The following is a 16,955-nucleotide window of genomic DNA, read 5'->3' as shown; positions in this document are numbered from 1 at the left end:
GTTTGCTGAATATTGAACCATTTGTATGTTGCTGTATGCCACTATGCCTTCATCGGCCATTTTGTACCCCAGGATAGTCCGCTACTACAAATCCCAGCGGGCACCGTGGCTGGTGGGACGGGGGCGTCGCAGCTCTGACGTCACAGTGGACTATATAGTAAAATGAGCTCCCTTTAATCCTCGCTTTTCACACTGGAAACCGAGACACGGTTACTACGCAACTGGAGCATCATTCTAGAGAAGTAAATCCCACGTGGACTTTCATTCATTCTTCCCCCATTGGCCAAGGAGAAGAAGAATTCATGAAAGACGTTTTTGGAATAGGAAGGCCAGAAATTTCACTTTACCGATCGAAGGCATGAGTTTAACACGTAACAAAAGAAAAAACCACACGGAGGTTTCAAGGAGACGGAATTGCCATCCTTGTTTTTGTTCAAGTCGACTGTTGACGGTCCGTCATATTGTTCCTTTTTGCCAAGGAGGCCAGAGGACGAAACTGACCGCTCTCCTGAGTTATCCACGGACGCTTGGAAACTTTTCCCCCTTCTTCTCTCCCTCTGCTCAGAGGAGACAGCTTTATTACCCTTTGTCTCACTGAGTTCCAACAAACAAGAAGTACTAGTAACGTGCAATAAAAAAATACAATAAATAAAGCAATAAATAAGTAAAATAAATAAGCAAATAAAGTGTCAAAAATTTGGCTTAGGGCAGCACACAACTTCCTCAGCCTTCTCTGGAAGTAGAATCGGGCTTTCTTGACTACAGTGTCTACATGTAATGTCCAAGATAAGTCCTCAGTGATACAAACACAGAGGAACTTGAAGCTGCTGACCAGCTCCACCTCAGTGTGATCATTTTGATCTTCCATTTTTCATAACAACCAGTTTTTCTGTTTTGAGACGACGCCACTGAGTGACCCAAAGATTCCTTTTCAGGAACCAAAACCAATCTGTTTTTACTTCTGTTTACAGTTTAGGTTATGACATGTTTGACCTTGACATTGTGTTTGTGCTACAGAACAAAATGATGACTTCATCAAAAATGTGAACTTCACATTTACTCATTTAAAACGGATTATAGCCTGAATCTTAAAGAGGGATCAATCTGTCTAGCTCACATGTAGATTTATACCTCAGCTAAAATAATTCCAAATGTGGTGTTTATCCATCCTATGTTATCCCAACATTATGAGTTTACCTTTCACTATAAATCAGATATTTGGTGCACTTCCATGCTTGGTGTGAGTGAGAAATATATCTCAACTTTGGCAACAGCTCTTGAAAATATTTTGACAAAGATTTGACTCCTTTTTCTTCAACAGCCCACAAATAATGAAAGTACAAGCATATTGTTTTGGCACATCCTCATTTCATAACAATTGCTCTGTAGGCCCCTGATAGGTAAAAGATTATAAACAAGATACTATCAGGAAGAAGAGTGTTTACCTAACTGGAGAGCAGGCCAAGTATGTTCAACACTAAACGTCTACATTTTACTGAAGCTGTCAGCTGTAAACACCTATTGTTAGCATGGGACGCTTTAAAGCTGCTGCTGCTGACTAAGATGAGACTGACTTGAATAGATCAAGTGATTCTGGCCTGGTTCACAATAACATGGATATTTTCCCAAACTTTCTGCGGTGTTTGCATCTTTTCTCCACATGAAACTGGACTTTAAGGTGAGAAAAACAGATATTTTGACATATTCAACAATCAAGTAAAATTTTAGAAACTGATTGAAATGTAACCGTGTGGACCAGATATCCTGGGATGATCGGAAGTGATGACTGGAGAGCCACTTCGCTTTTCCAAAAGTGTCACCTTCTGAATGCAGCTGTTTTCAATGTTTTTTCTTCATCTTTTTCACTTGTTGTCCTGATTATTCTTGATTTAAAAAAATAATTAAATGAAGAAGTTCATGGGTAAAAACAAAAGGTAAATACGAGCTGAGATTGTTCTGGAGGAATCTTTATTCTTACACTGCTTTAGCCATGTATCAAGTGTCAGCACACAATGTCAGGCCTCGGTACCAGTGTGTTTTGGATCGGGATCCGAGACCCTGTGCAGATTCAGTTTTCAGATTCAATTAAACATTTAGTTTGCAAGCTAACTATTGAGCACATTTTAAAGCAACATGATTGACAGCAAGAATGTCCTGGATCTAAATTCCTTACAGAGTGGGTTCATCTAGTTTCCTCCCATTGTCCAAAAGTCCTCCATGTTAGGATAACTAGGTACTTCAAACTGGCCTTCAGTGTGTGTGTGTGTGTGTGTGTGTGTGTGTGTGTGTGTGTGTGTGTGTGTGTGTGTGTGTGTGTGAGTGAGTGTGTGTGTGTGTGTGGTGGCATGTCCGGCTAGCATCTCTCACTGTCCACTGCAACTCTGCAAGGGCAAGATTAGTAAAAGAAAATGGATGAATATCTATGAAAAACGATATCACTTGCCCTGTAATGGTTGCTAAAAGTCTTTAGATTTTAGACTCGTATTTACAGTCACAGAGTTACTCCCTCCGATTCCGATGTAGGTTAACTGTTAATTCAATCTGAAAAGACTCACAAGGAAAAGGGATGGCAATTAGAAAAGTTTTAATGATGTGTTATTACATGGTTATTTCTTTGGCGCTCGGACCTGGTAGGAAGACATGAATGCTGGGAATGACATGAGATTAAAATGAACATTTGTAAGGTTTAGATTTAGAGATGTCTTCCCCACAAAATAAGGGCAGAGGCCGAGACGAGGCCTAATTGAGTACTAAAGGGGGCATCTATTAGTAAAGTGGAATGAAATAAGTAAGGAAGAGAGAAGCGAAAGGCGTGGGAAGGATTAAAGCAGAGAAATGAAGTTTGTAAATAGGCTATAAAGCAAGGAAAATGCCTGAAAGGCAATGCACGATCATGGATATGCTGTGAGGGCAATGCATGATGATGTGAATATTCCGCAAAGGTTATACAGATAAAGATATGAAATAAAGCTATCAACAGATCAGCTGAGCATAAGAAATAGATAGATCGGGTATTGAAGGAATAAAGGCAGGAAATGAGAGGGGTAATTAAGGGAAGAAGAAGTTTAAATGAAACGGGAAATAGGATTGCATAAAGAAGGGGGAAATAAAGTGAGATGAAGATATTTCGGAAGAGCTATGGAGTGCTGAAAATGCCGTGAAGGAAATGCAGATGAAGATATGAAATAAAGTTATAATATAGATCTATTAATAAAGGGTTGGAAGATAAATTGAACATGAAGGCAGAAAGGAGGAGGGAGAATAGACATGATCAAATGAGAAGCTTAAGACAACAAGGAAAAATCAGCCTCCGATTAAAGAAGGGCGAAACAAATAGAAAAGTACCTGCAACAGGTGATCTAGAGCAAGGAATAAAGATTAGATACAACTGGTAGGTGCTGAAGGGAAGAGTCCTACAAATAAAATGAAGATTTGAGCAAAATCAATGATGGATAAAGCCAATCACCAGCAGGAATTGAAGGGAGCTTTCATCTGAGAACTGAGAAAACGTTGAGCAGATAGAACAATGTGGAAATCCGGGCAAACATAGGAAGAGAAAGATGAAGAGGACCAGCGCCAATTGCTGGAGAGTGGCTGAGGAGAGACCTTGGGTTGCTGCAGTAGTGGCTGCTCCTCTTCTGAAGGAATGACATGAAAATCGGCTGTGAGGCATGATGCATTGAACTAGGACCTGTTTGAAATGTTTGAGGAACCAAGATGAGGTCATGGATTTTTTTTTTCTGGAGTGAGGAAAAGGGGCATGTTAGGAGGCCCTAGTTTCTGTCTCTTGAGAGCGAACTTGAACATGGCCAGGAATGGGCAAAAAGGACCATTGAGATGGGTGATGGAAATGAAGCAGGGACCTTTTCCTTTGGTATGTTTAGGGAAACGTTTGTAGTGGTCTGGGTAGAACTTTAGATCATAGAAGGATAAGTCCCTAGAAGGATGAAAAAAGTTAGAAGGGGAGGTGAATTCACCATAGAGACCATAGAACGCTAAAAGGAAAGCACTAGAAAGAAGCAATTTAAGATAATCGGAGAGGGGGCCTGAATGGAGAGTTGAAATGAGCACTTTTAGGATTGGAATAGTGTTGGCTGGGTGCAAGGACTTGTTATCACTCATGTAAAAACGTTGTGCTGTAATCCACCTGCAGTCTGCTCTTTGGTATGCAGCTTGTCTCTGAGTGCAGTCCTCCCTCCTGTGTGTGAAATCCCTGTTATCTATTTCCCAAGAGAACCAGCCTCCTACCAGCCACACACACACACACACATACACACATACACCCTGTCTGAACTGTCTGTTGAACTGTGCATATAAATAAAGAGATAGGGTGTCAAAAACGTTGTAGTTGCACTGCAAAGTGGGCTACCCTTGTCACAAGTAAAACTCACTTTGTATTGTTCTTACCTCTGAGTTGACTGAATAATACCTAACAAATAGTGACGGGCCTACGGAAATCGGACTGAGGAGGGCAATGTTTGCTAGTGCTTTTAAGAAAGTGCTTAATAGAATGGTTTGAAAAAAGGCTGGGAGCTGATTCAGGGAGGAACTGTTTAGAAAAGAAATTTATGCCAGCTAAAAGACTCCAAATGTAGGGGAGCTTAAAGCAGCGGTATTCGAAACAGTAGGTTAGAAAAGCTAAAACAGTGGGAATGCAGAGGGGCGTGTTATATGCTAAACAGAATTTAGCGAAGGTTCGCCAAGAGAATGAATAAGATTTGAGAGTAGAAGGGGCTAAACCGGACATACAATGGAATTAAGCAGATTGGAGAAGTGAATGGAGAGATGGATTCAATCCAGCTTCAGGTCTTGGAGAGAAGGAAGGGGCGTGGGATGCAGGTTGGCTGATGGGCAGAGCCTGTGGAAAACCTGCAATTTGGAGCGGGATAAAGCGTCAGCAGCTAGATTAGAAAGACCAGGAAAATGGCGGGCTGAGATGATGAAATTATTTAAAACAGATTGCCAAGTAATACTGCGAAGGTAGGGGATTATGGACTTTGAAGCAGAGCGGCCTTTGTTTAATGCTTCCACTGTTGCCGAATTGTCACACATAGCTGCAATGCGTTTCCGCTTCCAAAGGTGACCCCAAATGCAACATGCTGCTGCTATAGGAATAATTTCATAGAACGCCGAAGATTCATTGTGAGGAAGGGGAGGCGGGCTATGTGCCTGTGAACCATTCCCCTTGAAAAGAAAACCCTAAAACCCACGGACGGGGCTGCATTCGTGAAAAACTGAATTGAATCAGCTGACTGAATGACATCATCGTAAAAGAAGGAAATGCTGTTGCAGTCCCTGAGGAGACGGGACCAGAAACTCAGATCTGAACGGCAACCATCATCTAGAGTCACAGAATCAAGCAGGGAGGGGACAGAGTTGGTGATGTCTAGCAAACGGGAGACAAACGAACAGCCCTGGGGAATAATGCGCATAGCGAAATTGAGGTGGCCTAAGAGAGACAGAAGTTGCCGCTTGGAAGCGACAACGGAGGAAACATGAGACTAGGAGACTTCCCGAATGCGGGACAGCTTATCTTCGGACAAAGAGGCTATCATGGTATCTGAATCCAGCAGAATACCGAGGAACTCGAGCTTTTTTGCTGGGCCCAACGTCTTCTCGGTGGACAGAGAAACGGCAACCTGCTGGAATAACTTAATGAGTCAAGGGAGAGAGGGGCCTGGGGAGATTGAGGGGGGATCGATGACAAGGAAGTCGTCTAAGAGGTGAAGGACAGAGGGGATCCTAACTATATTAAGGAGGATCCAGCAGAGAGCTTTGGATAGCTTGTTGAACAGAGGGGGACTACTCCTGCAACCGACGGTAAGCTTGAGCGCGAAATGAAAACGGCGATCCCATTTAACGCCTAACAGGTATCATTGGGAGGGATGAACCGGGATGATTTTAAAGGCATCTGTAATGTCAGCTTTAGCAACCCAAGCACCAGTGGGGCAGTGGGGCACACTGCCTTAATAAGCGCGATGGCATGATCAACCGTAGCATAATAGAGGGAGAAAGGGGGCTTAGGGATGATAGAATTAATGCTAGACTGCGGGCCGGAGTGGAGGGCTGAGAGATCAATAATGAGTCGTTTCTTTCCTGAATATTTTTGGGTGGCGATTCCCAAGGGGCTAACTCGAAAAGATGAAAACGGGGGGGATTTAAACTGGCCCATCATGTAGCCTTTAGATGTTTCTTTAAGAAGCAGTTGAGCCACGATTTCGGGTTCAAACAGAGCTGATTGAAGGTTATGGCAGACAAGAGTAGGAGTGAAAGAGGGGGAATTGCCTATGAAAAAACCTTGAGAGAGGCCAGAGATGAGGAAATCAGAGAACGAATTATCTGGGTGAGAATTTAAGAGGAGGGCCAATTCTGGGACATTAACAAGTGTCAAGTGGTAACGGGAAATCAATTTTTGAAACCCTGACGGGGTCTGGGAAGAGATGAGCGGCGAAGACAGACGAACTTGGGATGAGCATCCCTGCAGAAACTGCAAATATGAAGAAAATTGCATAAAGCGAACGAGCAAACACCTTCATTACAATTATTGCATATGGGACGGTTGTTAATGAAATTACCTCAATTATTCTTCCTCGGCAGTCCAGGGGCTGGGGGCTGGATGGGAGGAGCGGTTGAGGGCGGGAGGGGACATTGGAGGAGAAGGGAAGAGAAGGGCAGAGGGAGCTCTGATGACCGAGCATGCCACAGGTGAAACAGGTGGAAGCCCGAGTGAGCATGATGAGTATCTTAGTGTCCAGGACGGACCTATCTAGGTGAATACCAGATTGAGCAAGTGTGGACGCAGCTTTAGAGGCGAAGGTTTTATAATACTGGTAGAAGAGAGTGCGGCCTAAGAGAAGTGAAGGTCTATGATGAGGGAAAGATGGTCGTCGAGCTCCTCTCGGCAGTCAGGATAAAAAGAGCAAATAGTGTCCCTGTAAATGCTGAAGGCAGCTACAAACTCGCCGAAGGAAAGATCCTTGGAAAGGCGAGGATCAGCAGATTTAAAAATAGCCGTGAAGCCTTCAGATGAAGCAATTTTATGATCAACCTCTGGGGACGGCATAATCAGGGAAACCAAGTTAATGTATTGCCCCTGAAGAATCTTAGAGCACAGCTGGGGTGACACGTTGGCGTGCTTAGGAACATAAGGTCTGCCTGTATGTGAGAAAGGAGAGAGAACTGTCGCCTAGACAGCTAAAACAAAGGGAGCAGCGAAAAGAAAAAGAAAAATACATCTCACCTATAGATGGTCCGAGCCGGGCTTCGGCCAGAGTGAACACTGGAGGGAGGGGCTGAGGAACACCCTGGGCACCCAGAAGAACAGCAGGGGCAGACGGCGCTGACGTGGCAGCAATGGAGGAGAAGCCTTGGAGATGCTGAATGAGTGAGGAAATTGAGCCCTGAAGAGCGTTAATGGAAGCGAGGAAACCTGGAGGTATCAATTGAGAAGAAGGGGACGTGAGGAAGGCGGAAGGACCCGCTACCGGGGAGAGGGGACCGGGAGTGGCAGCAGGAACCGACAAGGAGGTTGAGCGACCTCGGCGACGTTTGGCTGGAGGATGAGCGGACATCCTGAGATGCTTTCATGAGGAGACGGGAGGCGGTGAAGGTGGAGGTGGAAACGAAGGAGAGCCAGGGCGTGGAAGGAGTGCGGCAAGCTGAGCCAGCTGAATGGCATCCAAGTCAAAACCTGGGCAGATACCAGCCTCTTCGAGCTGTGAGGTAGGAGAAGGAGGAACATGGCAGGAGGCCAAACGAAGACTCCTGCGGGTTGGAGTGGAAGAATGGGGGCAAGGACCCGCATCGGGGAGATGAGCGAGACCAGAAAGAGCGTCGGACTCGTAGTCGGACATCATAACAGCTGATGAGCTCAGCTGACAAGCGAGGATGAACACGGCTGAAGGTTCTATAAAAGCGGGGCGTCTGAAGGTGATTGGATGGAGAGTCAGGCGGACAGGATGCTAATTGGAAGGCAGGAAGATGCACAGAAGAGTCATTGAAAGGTGGAGGCGGTGAAGGTGAGTCTTTCGTTCTGAATTTTCGTCAAAACTCCATATTAACAGGTGACATGTCCAGTGTCTACCTCACTCACCCTGTCCAGACCTAAAACTGGTGATGGAGATAATAAAGATTATTACAAAAATAGATGCTTTTTGTGGTGATCGGGCAGAGCAGTATCTAAACTCTCATCCATCTTGATACAAAGTGAAGGGTACAACTCCAATTATAAAAGCAAAATATGTCAAATTGATTTGGCTAAATAATTTAATTTCCTATTTATATAACAAAATGTAAGGAGAAAGGCTGTCGCCTTGCACTGGACAAAACTCAAAATGTTTTTTTATTTAGAAAGAATTGGGTCAGAATTTGGTCCAACTGAGGCAACATGAAAACTTTGGAGGTTGTAGAATTAAGCCTGGTCTCTATTGTTTTTGGTTAAATCTAATAAATATAGCAGTTGAAAAAGGAAGAAAATAATACTTAAACATAGAATTTAATTACAAATCTGCTAAATCCCAGAAATTCTGTTCTGGAGCCAAAATCAGCTCTGATTAGTTCTTTTTTTTGGAATTTCTCTATTATCATATTACCAGATGTTTTTTGGTAAACCATTAATTTTGCCATGTCCAACATGACTTCACAATTCCTCCCTAGTGATATCAGTCCGTTCAAGGCACAACTCTGATTCTGCTTTCCTTCATTCTCAATACAAAAAAGTCAGAGTTTCCACCTCGTTATCCCCCCCAAATGTTGTTGCTGCCACCCTTGAACCTGGCTGACTGTTTGTGTTCAAATACGCCCATTTTATCAGCGTCCAGCAGAAGCTGTTCCGGAAAGACAAAGGTAAATAGCAAGTCTCTGCTCATATTGTTTTATGTGCCTTTTTACAACCAGAAAATTTGGGGCGTCGTGTAAGAAGTACATGAAACAATCCTGAAGCCACAGTGGATGAAAATGAGCTGGACGTTGAATATACTTTAGACCCTTAGGATTAAAGCAGGTTTCTATACCAGTCTAACTCGAAGTTAGTTGTGATGTGTTAATGTTACTGTCACTTGTTCTTATAGTGAAACAGGAACAGTGATACATCATATTAAATGACATATTAGTTTGCTGTAAGTTAAACATAGAGATTTCTTATGAAAACAAATGAGTGTTAAAAAATACCCTTTTTATAAAAAGTCTTTTTAAAAAGGTTAAATTCTTCTTGTAGGTTCCCCAACAAGACATTTAATAAACCTCTTAACCTTTTGTCCCAGCAAGTCACTTCTTCTACACATAGAAGCTTCATCAATGACTTTTAAACACTTCTCTTTATATTTTCTATACACGGTTTTCAGATTTCATGTCCAAAGGTCCAAAATCTGATTTCTGGATAGGGTCAAAACCAGAACAACAACTGATTAGCATCTCCCTTTTATTAGATTTGCTTAAAACAAACAAGCAAAAGAACTCTTCATGTCAACAACAGTTTTTGATTTTTTTTATCCAAAGCCACTCTAACTGTTGACAGTAAAACATTATGAAAATTCTAACTTCATGAGAATTTTGAATTTGAACACCATCCGCCTCTAGGTTCGATGTGTTGTGCGTTCAGAGATGTTCTTCTAAATGCCTTGGTTGTAACGAGTTGTTATTTGAGTTACTGTTGCCATTCTATCAGCTCAAACCAGCCTGTCCATTCTCCGTTGACCTCTGGCATCAACAAGGCATCTGTGCCCACAGAACTGCCGCTCACTGGATATTTTCTCTTTTTCGGACCATTCTCTGTAAACCCTAGAGATGGTAGTGCGTGAAAATTGCATTAGATCAGCAGTTTCTGAAATACTCAGACCAGCTCGTCTGGCACCAGCAACTATTCCACGTTCAAAGTCACTTAAATCACCTTTTGTTCCCATGTTCTGATGCTCGGTTTGAACTGCAGCAGATCGTCTTGACCATGTCTACATGCCTAAATGCATTGAGCTGCTGCCATGTGATTGGCCAATTATAAATTTGCATTAACGAGCAGTTGGACAGGTGTACCTAATAAAGTGGCCAGTGAGTGTACGTTACTGTTCAGAAGGCAGGACCATCTTGCAGTTTTTGTGCTCTCCACTAGGGGCGTCACCGGTTTGAGAGTAATGTTAAAGATGGAAGCCAATGGGCCTGTATTCACAAAGTATCCTAAAACTAAAACTAGCTCCTAGTGACGTCAATTTGGCCTCAATAGGAAAAAAGTGATTCACAACACCTTAGGCCTTAAGTACGACAGAGTATTAAGGAAAGTGGTAATATTTCCAGAGTTAAATCATAACTTCACGAGAATAAAGTTAAAACAGTCAGTCAGTCATTTCCTACCGCTTATTCCATAGTGGGTTGCGGGGGAGCTGGTGCCTATCTCCAGCAGTCTATGGGCGAGAGGCGGGGTACACCCTGGACAGGTCGCCAGTCCATCGCAGGGCAACACACAAACAACCATGCACACACTCATTCATACACCTAAGGTCAATTTAGAGTGACCAATTAACCTAACAGGCATGTCTTTGGACTGTGGGAGGAAACCGGAGTACCCGGTGAGAACCCACGCATGCACGGGGAGAACATGCAAACTCCATGCAGAAAGACCCCCGGACGGGAATCGAACCCAGGACCTTCTTGCTGCAAGGCAACAGTGTTACCATCTGCGCCACCATGCAGAAAATAATGTTTTAATGTCCAAATGTTCATTAATGCTGCACAGTGGCGCAGTTGGTAGCACTGTTGCCTTGCAGCAAGGAGGTCCTGGGTCTGTATTCATTTAAAGTTAAAACATTACGAGAAAAAAATTTATGAAAGCAATTTCTTGTGTTTCTTTTTTTAAAACCGACAGTCGTTTACACAATCATGTAGATGTTCAACATTCCTCATTGTAACGCATGGAAGACTGTGCTTTTTATTTTTCATAAAAATAACAACTTTATTCTTGTAATATTTCCACTTTATTCTCGTATTCCAAAAATAAAAACATTTCTCTTAGCTTAGCCCTAATACTTTGTTGTACTTAAGAGAGCTCCTAACGTGAGGAAATGTTAAGAGTAGTAGGGAGAGAAACTCTACTGGGGTCAGCCAAGTAGCTGGCTTCCTTGGAGAGTATTTTACCCCCCAGTCACAATTTCAGATTATTCTTAGCTCGACAACATTAATGAGCTTAAAATCTCACTATACCAACTCAGGAAAAGGAGTTACGCTTTTACTATACAAGGGGTGGGGGGTTCACCTTACACAATCATAAGCTATCTAGACATTTACTGTAGTTTCTCTGTGCTTGTTCCTATGTCATCTCAGAGTCTCTAATAACAAAATTAGAAACAAAATTGTAGGGAGCCACTTCACTGAAAACAGTTGCTTGAAGGGTCTGAATACTCACTGCCACTACATAAGGCAAGCGTTTCTGAGATGGCAACACTGATTATCCTGAGTTTAATGTTATAGACTCGGGGAAGAAACCGAACAACTTGGGAAAGCCACGGTGTGGCTCAACTCTATCATGTGAGAATGAGGATTTGCTAGAAACTCATTTCAACCAGGACAAGAACATATGTTTGGATGTGCTGCTTATTGCACTGTGAGGGTCAACCTTTCAAAGGAGTACATGTTCCCACAGAATTATATTCTATAACTATTACTTTAGGGAGTTCCCCTGCGACAGTTCCATACAGAAGGGACATTTTCCATTCAGGAACATCAATTAAGATGTCCTCCCTTACCAAGCTCCTCATTTGTCTCTCTCTATATATAGAGCAAAGCCCCAGAGAGAAAAGTACAGGATATGTGGGAATCTTTCCCTTGACCTCTTGCATTGAACATCTTTAGATTCCTGGCAGTATGGACTTGACATAGATCATATGTAGGCCTTCAGCCCTTAGCTGCACCCCTGTGATTTCCAGTCCTTCCATCCATACATGTAGATGTTTCAGTATGGGAGGAAAGAGTGTAGTCTCCTAAATATAGCTATTGGATAGGGAAGGATGGAAACACTTTCAACAATGTCAAAAGTAAAGAGTTTTGGAAGTGGATCCACAGCCCCAAGAATTACTAAGCGCTCCTGCAAAAACAAGATACACATTGTTTTAAAAAAAGGGTTATTTTTGTTTAAGTCTTTGGATTTATTGTCTTCCTGAATTGCAGACTTCTGCACAAATATTGTCATTCTAATGATATCTATAAAAGAGATAATAATAATTACCTGACATAATGTAGTCAGAGGTGTATAGACTATTGCTCTCCTGGTGTGCAAAACAAATCCAAACTCTAAATGTGTGCAAGACTGTAAAGGGCAAGGAAACCTGGAAAGGAAAAATAAATTAATTAATGTGAGGAAAAGAACTGAGAGCCATTTTTCAAATGTCCAGGAAGCTTATTGTTGTTCCTAAGGTCAGGGGACGTTCAGAAAAGTTGGTTATGCATGCCAAGACGGCCTCCTCTGCGGCAGAGGTTTTTATTACAGCAAGAATAAAAACACAAGTGGTGTTTCTGTCCATTCCATAATGCATTAATATGTCAGTTATCAGCGGCTGTCCAGGTAGAACTGCGAGAACAGAGAGGAAACCTGAGAGGGAAACAGTGTGAATGGGCTTCGTAACAATGAACAGGGGATGCTGAGTTTGTGGTTTTTCAAACACAATTATATTTTCTTTCCTGTAATGGAGCCAAGATGACATCTTTTGGGAGGTCAAGAAAAAGAATCATTGGTACTGTTTTTGTAGCGACAACAATATTAATAAAATAACCTTCTAATGCATTTACAATCATATAATAAAAACCACAGATTTTTACACTTTTAGATCACAATCACATGGGCATCTGAAAGAAAATGTAATGGGTGCAGGCTGTATACCTCTATTAGTGTGTCTATTAGTGTGTCTATTAGTGCATCCATCCATCCATCCATTCTTTCTAGCTTTCAGTGGTGAACCCTGGACATTGTTTTTTTAGTTTTCTTTTTTATGATTTTTTTTTTTAATTTTTTGCTTTAGTTGCCTTAAATTTGGTTTCAGTTTTTTACACATTGGTCCTCATAGGTGCCTACAACAACAAGACGGTTGGATTAGCAAATGAACACGATTCATTTGCCGTCTGGATGAGGAGGATTGACCCCTTTACAGAACTTCATTCTGATATGAACTTGTGGCCACCAATCCTCCTCTTCATGGATTATCCTGTCATTTATAGTTCAGGTAGATCCAGTTAAATTAAATGCTGTGTGTGATTTCAGAGCATGCAACTAGGATTATGGAACCAAAGAGAGGCAGCATTCACCTAAACAATATGCATAAAGTATGTGTGGGGTTATTTTTTTCTTAATTTTCCCTATTTCTATCACACAAGAGTCGCAAAAAGTCATTATTTTGGGCTGAATGCTAAATATTTTTCCTAAAATGAATTTGTTGTTTGAAGGCTCTGGAACATTGGATCATGGTAATAACCTAAAATGTTCATTCAAGTCTATGAATATTTCTTGGGCAGGTTACTTCATAACTTTGATCTTGTTGGTCTGGAACAGGGATGTTGTTTTCATGGTGTTTCTGTGGTCACTGTCTTGTTAACATACCCATTTGAAAGGCATTTCCTCTTCGGCATAAGCTAACATGGCTTCTTTTTTTTTTTACGTGTCCTGTCCGGTTTACACTCAGAATTGTTCACTGAGTGCCAAGAAGAAACCCAGCAGATTTACTTTCACAAGTGGAGCATTACAGCTATCTTTATAATGCTCTGCTTGATATACACACGTGGACAAAATTGTTGGTACCCCTGAAAATAATGTGACCAAAGGGACATGTTAAATCAAGGTGTGTCCATTAATTAGCATCACAGGTGTCTACATTCTTGTAATCAGTCAGTGAGCCTATAAATAGGGCTACAGGTAGCCACTGTGCTGTTTGGTATCACACTCAACATGGACCAGAGGAAGCAAAGGAAAGAGTGTTCTTAGGAGATTAGAAAGAAAATCATAGACAAGCATGTTAAAGGTAAAGGTTATAAGACCATCTCCAAGCAGCTTCATGTTCCTGTGACTACAGTTGCACATATTATTCAGAAAGTTAAGATCCATGGGACTGTAGCCAACCTCCCTGGACGTGGCCGCAGGAGAAAAATTGATGACAAAACAAAGAGACGGATAATACGAACGGTAACAAAAGAGCCCAGAAAAACTTCTAAAGACATTAAAAGTGATCTTCAAGCTCAAGGAATATCAGTGTCAAATCGCACCATCCGACGTTGTTTGAGGAAAACTGGACTTACTGAGAGACGACCAAGGAGAACACCATTGTTGAAAACAAATCATAAAAAGCCAGACTGGAATTTGCCAAACTACATGTTGACAAGCCACAAAGCTTCTGGGAGAATGTCCTATGGACAGATGAGACAAAAATTTAACATTTTGGCAAGGCACATCAGCTCTATGTTTGCAGATAGAAAAATGAAGCATATGAAGAAAAGAACACTGTCCCTACGGTGAAACATGGAGGAGGCTCTGTTATGTTCTGGAGCTGCTTTGCTGCATCTGGCACAGGGTGTCTTGAATCTGTGCAGGGTATAATGAAATCTCAAGACTATCAAGGGATTCTAGAGAGAAATGTGCTGCCCAGTGTCAGAACGCTTGGTCTCAGTCACAGGTCATGGGTCTTGCAACAGGATAATGACCCTAAACACACAGCTACAAACACACAAGAATGACTAAGAGAAAAACATTGGCCTATTCTGAAGTGGCCTTCTATGAGCCCTGACCTAAATCCTATTGAGCATCTGTGGAAGGAGCTGAAACATGCCGTCTGGAAAAGGCATCCTTCAAACCTGAGACAACTGGAGCAGTTTGCTCATGAGGGGTGGGACAAAATACCTGCTGAGAGGAGCAGAAGTCTCATTGACAGTAATAGGAATCGCTTGACTGCAGTGATTGCCTCAAAAGGTTGTGCAACAAAATATTAAGTTAAGGGTACCATCGTTTTTGTCCAGGCCTGTTTCATGAGTTTATTTTTTTTAATAATTCCATTGTGGGTTTTTCATTCATTAACCGAGGGTACCAACAATTTTGTTCACATGTGTATATAACACTATTAAAAATTGCTTTGGGATTATTTAAAATGCAATAGACAAGGAGATGGAAATGAAAAGGAAAAAACAGAAGAATGAAAGTGAGAGAAGTCAGAAAAAGTAAAAAAGGAGAGGAGATAAGAATAAAGGATAGAAAGAAGGATAACCGGAGATAACAGCCTAGAATACTGCTTCTACACCTGCAGAAAGAGAGAAAGAGATATATCTGTGTATCTGTTAACACCTGAATCCAAACACCTGTAGGTGCATCTGTGAGTGAGCTTGTGTATACAAGGTATATAAGGCCTGAATTTCAATGTGTGAATGTCATCTCAAAGACACTTTCTGCAGCCTCCAGGTACGAAAAAAACTTATCATCTGTTTTATCAGGTCAGAAAATGTTACACAATTTCTTTTTTGGCTTGTGAATGTGTTCCTTGGCAAATCATAACACATTCAGCCCATGTGGTTTTTAACAAAAGGAAATTGCAAGGGTTTCTTGATGATAACTTGGCTTGAAATAGGCATCTTCAAATTGTTACAGTACTCAAAAGTTAACTGTAGACAATCTTTGATCACACTGGAGCTGTTCATAGGTGGATTATTTCCTATTTTTACTATTGTTTAATACACTGAAATGGTAGTTTTCCATGTCTTTTCTACATCTTTCTGGTTTTGATTTCCATTTTAAAGCATTTGAGATCAACTGAACATTTTTAGCACTTCTTTGTATGTTTTCCCTTCTCCAAACAACTTTTTACTCAAAGTAGGCTGTTCTCCAGAACAATATCTTAATAATGGCAGTTTTTACTTTGATTTCCAAAGAGTAATGCTCTATAAGCAGCATGTACACGTTTTGCTGCATTTTTGCACCTGTTTGATACCTCTTTTTTCACTGAATTGATGACCAGATTGACCAAACTCCACACCGCTAAAGGTTTGAACACCCCTGCCCCACTCAATTTCAATTAGTGATTTAGTTACACAGAATCACGTGTACCATGACTGTTGGATCTTTTAGCTTTCTAGTACACTGCTACATCTATTAATTAACTATGTGATGCAAAGGACTATGATTTCACCAAAACCAGTGATTGATGTCAGTGATGGTTGATTGCTATTTTTTCTTTAAAGGGCCATGAAAAGCAAGGTCACGTCAGGCCACGAGTGCAGGTTTGTTGTGTTGTGTGGGTGTTGTGTGGGTGCACCAGGATGCGACAGGCAGGTGCAGCCACACAGATGTTCTTCATCTGGAGCAATCAAACAGGAGCTACAAATATTGCTGAGACCTTAGAGGAGCATCAGATTGTTAACTCAATTTGAGTGGTAATTAGACCAGCTAACCCTGCCCTGTTTTTGTTTCTGTCAGCTGAGCCCTGCTCTGGATTACCTTCAAGGTTCTGACCACAAGCCCTCGTCCAGGATAACCCACCGTGGTTCCGCCTCCTTACAAGTTGGTGAATACTTCAATTAATTTACCACAGCCCACGGATCTCCCTGGATCCACTGGACCCAATCATAGATTCATTCCTTGTTCTACGTGCTCTGCCTGTCCATCCTCCAACACCAACTAGAGAAACCTGCTCACACCAACTGGAGAAACCTGCTCACACCACATGCCGACCTGCCAACCTCAGCTTCCATGGTTTGCTCACTCATCCCCAGCCTCAATATAATCACCAAAAAGTAAACATTACTGCATCTTCACCATTCAAGATAATTTACCAGACGTTAATCCTCCTCTCTCTCTCTCATAGTGAGCTGATTCCAGAAGCCTGAAGGCTACGGAGTCCTATTCCTGCCAGAAAACTCAGTCTCAATAAACCTTTTAAAACTAATTCTGTTTCTCAGTTGTGCTGCACTGTAGTCTCCTGGTCCTGGGTTAAATATGACCGGTC

At 41.9% G+C, this 16,955-nt stretch overlaps 1 long non-coding RNA gene across 1 annotated transcript; it reads left to right on the top strand.

Moving 5' to 3' along the window:
* Positions 1-1,493: 1,493 nt before the first annotated feature.
* LOC124882521 lies at positions 1,494-16,723 on the top strand. The gene is made up of 3 exons (XR_007041921.1): positions 1,494-1,678; positions 16,192-16,230; positions 16,427-16,723. It is a non-coding gene; the product is annotated as an uncharacterized LOC124882521 (long non-coding RNA).
* The last annotated feature ends 232 nt before the right edge of the window (positions 16,724-16,955 follow it).

The sequence above is a fragment of the Girardinichthys multiradiatus genome, chromosome 15 (genome assembly GCF_021462225.1).
Source record: "Girardinichthys multiradiatus isolate DD_20200921_A chromosome 15, DD_fGirMul_XY1, whole genome shotgun sequence".
In the NCBI taxonomy this organism is placed as follows: Eukaryota; Metazoa; Chordata; class Actinopteri; order Cyprinodontiformes; family Goodeidae; genus Girardinichthys; species Girardinichthys multiradiatus.
This window is presented reverse-complemented; position numbering and strand designations above follow the sequence as displayed.